This window comes from Neltuma alba, unplaced genomic scaffold (assembly GCF_004799145.2).
Source record: "Neltuma alba isolate B1F8T4 unplaced genomic scaffold, ASM479914v2 tig00012617_pilon, whole genome shotgun sequence".
Classification (NCBI taxonomy): domain Eukaryota; kingdom Viridiplantae; phylum Streptophyta; class Magnoliopsida; order Fabales; family Fabaceae; genus Neltuma; species Neltuma alba.
The window spans coordinates 60,280-63,592 of NW_021637059.1; the positions used below are offsets into that span (position 1 = coordinate 60,280).

Consider the following 3,313-nt stretch of genomic DNA (forward strand, 5'->3'; position numbering starts at 1 on the left):
GACCCAATTCATCTAAATTCTCGTTGACTTAAAAAAAAAGTATCGACAAAAGAGTTAATGAAAAAAAAAAAGGTAAAGAGATTCATAAAAGATTAAACATCGTTCCAACAAATATGGGCGCTTATGGGAACACAAAGTGTAAGAAATTAATTATTAGTGTTAGATCTGAAGAAGAATGTAGTAATCAAAGGGGAGGATATGAACATGTGATATCATGTTTGACCAAATTAATTAGTATTCATAATCATAAATATTACTTCAGGTACACTAAATATCCGTACTAATTAATTGCAACTTGCCTTAATCATTATTTAACATATGCATTTTCTCTTAGAATTGGATGTGTACAGATTAAGTACCACCCTTACATTTTATTTATTTTTCGAAAAATGAATTAAAAGCATAATAATAATGACTAATCATTCAGGGAGAGGTCAACCAAATGATAAAATTATTTTTTTAAAAAAATTAAACCATGTATCATGTATGTATGTCAGTGTGTAACTTGTATATATGAAAATGTGTGTGTATAAATAATTCTCCCTTCAATCTTAAATGAAAGCTAAATAGCTAATTTAAAAAAGGATTTATATAATTTTTAGTCTTTAAAGTGTACCTTGTTTTGGTTTTGGTTTTTCAAGTTTATTTCTATTTGAAATGTTAGTCCCTATAACTTAATAACAATATGAACCTTTTTGCTCTTTAAAAGGCCAAACCTATGGTTTGGAATTTAAGAAATGAAAATCGAAATGAGGGCAAACTTGATGAAACATATTATATTAGCCCTGTAAAAATTAATAAAATTAATGAAGTTATTTCTTTGTAATAAATATGCATTGATTTTTTTAAGAAACATTTTTAATTATTTTCATTTAAAGATAATCACATTGATGAAAACTCCCATTGATTATGTGCAATTAATCAATAGGGATAGTTTGAAGAGAAAGTTATAAGTTTGAGAGACAGAGTATGTTAAAGTCACATATTTAAAACCAAAACATATATATTTTTAACTAGCTCTTATATTTAAAATAAAAAGAAAAAGATTATGTTCCAATATATATTAAAGGGCTCTCGGGTTCTATTTGTGAAGTATATATGATCACTGGGTCACAACATGTTGCATGTTGATTTGTCTGTTGATCTTTATTGTTTTCTAAAATGACAGAATATTATAAAGGAAATGAGAGAGTGCCACCTTTCGCAATCTTCTAGCACTCCATTCATATCCAGTAAATAATATAATACAATGATAGTTCTACTCTCAAGATGCAACTTAATTAAATTAAACATTTCCTTAAGTTTTATTTTTTATTGTGATAGTGTCCTTAAGTTTTATTTAAGTATGATGACATGTGAGTTTATTGCGTTGAGCGAGGGAGGACAAAAAACTTAAGTAAATTGATTTACATGAATGTGAATAAAAATTTGTGAAACAATAAAACCAGGGTAGTTAAACGGCAAAAATTTTTTTAAAAAAAAATTACCGCAGGTAAATCATTTTTCACTAATATGTTTGGTATGAGGGATTGGAGGGGAGAGAGAATTTTAATGAACTCGATTTAAAAAATTAGAGAAGTGTGGTTATAAAATTTTGATAAAAAATGTAATATAAAAGAGTAAGTAAAATTAGTTAAAAGCTTTCAACCCTACTTTTCTAATTTTTTAAACTAAACTGATTAAAATTTTTCCTTTTCTCCCTTCTCCTTCATTTCCCTCACACCAAATAGTAACAAAATGATATTATCATTCTAAATTAAATTGATCGTTCGGTTGATTTAAATATTTTTATTTTTAATTGAAAAATTTGAATCATATTTCTTCTATCTTTATTTGTAAGAGAATTATTGGACACTTACCATATTTCTTCTATCTTTATTTGTAAGAGAATTATTGGACACTTACTTTGTCGTAAATGACAAAAAAAAAAAAATAGAGGAAGTTAGTGGTGTAATTAATTCATAATTTTAATCTACTCATTTTGCGAGACCCGAACCCTTCATTATTTATTGTAGAGGAGTAAAAATCAATTGAAGAAAAGTCGTTTAAAATAAGTCTTTTTCTAATGAAAAATTGCATTTGGTTCTTGTTTTTTCTTTTTTAAATTAAAAGGATCAATGCCACTAAGTTACAATACGTTTGGCTTTTGGTTCCTCAATAAATTATATATGTGCATTAATTGATATTAAATTAGTCGATGAATAAAAAATCCAAAATTCAAGCTAAAATAGTTTATATAAATCCAGCCCCACCATCACACCGCACAACCACATGCATGAAGCAACAATAATGGATTCAAAGAAGTCTAACAAGATCAGAGAAATCGTTAAACTTCGACAAATCCTCAAGAGATGGAAGAAGCTTGCAACTTCTTCCTCGTCCTCCTCCTCCTCTTTAACCACCGCAGCCGCCACCGGAGCAGCCCCACCACCAGTACCAAAGGCATCAATAAGTTCTTCAAAAAAAATCTCTCGTTCACCGACGCCGTTTCCTTCTCCGGTGACAGCGTTGTCGTCCCGAAAGGATTTCTGGCAGTCTGCGTGGGAGAAGAGCAGAAGAGATTCACTATTCCAATGGAATACTTGTCACACCCAGCATTTCAGGTTCTGCTGCGAGAAGCAGAAGAGGAATTCGGATTCCATCAAGAGGGAGTACTCAAGATTCCATGCCAAGTCTTATTATTCGAGAAGGTGTTGAAGGTGGTGGAAGAGAAGAGACCAATGTTCTTCGGTGAAGATAAGGATGCTTTAATTAGTTGTTATGGTTTTGCAGATAATTGTGAGGTTACTCCTACTCATCATCATCATCATGCTGTTCAAACTTGTACATGATATATAGATCGATCTCTCTCTTGTGTGTATTTGATTAATTTGTCTCTTCTTGATCTTCATAGACTCTGTCCTTTTCCTTTGTTAGAGAAAAAAACAAAGTGAATTTCAAAGGAAAAAGATTAGAGCTTGAATGATCAATCCTCTTAGTTTTAATTATACTCTAGTAATAGATTATTACTGATATTATAATTTTTTTTGGTGCAATCCAAGAAGGATTGTGAGTAGTAGAAGAAAGTATATATACCTATGTGGTCGAAATACTCTAATGGCTGCTTTCTTATTCTTTATATTGTCTTAAATCTTTTTACTGGGCACGGTATTTAAATGATAATCACAGGCAGACTTCAGGGAGAGAGAATGAGAAAACATAAAGAGACTTGTAATTATTTTACCTATAACTCATCTCCTACCCATGTTGGGTATCAGGGAAATGGAAGGGAAGAGATCGGGAAGAAAAATTTTTGATGAGTTCAATTTAAAAA

The 3,313-nt window shown here is 30.3% G+C and overlaps 1 pseudogene; it reads left to right on the forward strand.

Moving 5' to 3' along the window:
* Positions 1–2,289: 2,289 nt before the first annotated feature.
* Positions 2,290–3,023, forward strand: LOC114729243 (auxin-responsive protein SAUR72-like; annotated as a pseudogene).
* Positions 3,024–3,313: the final 290 nt, after the last annotated feature.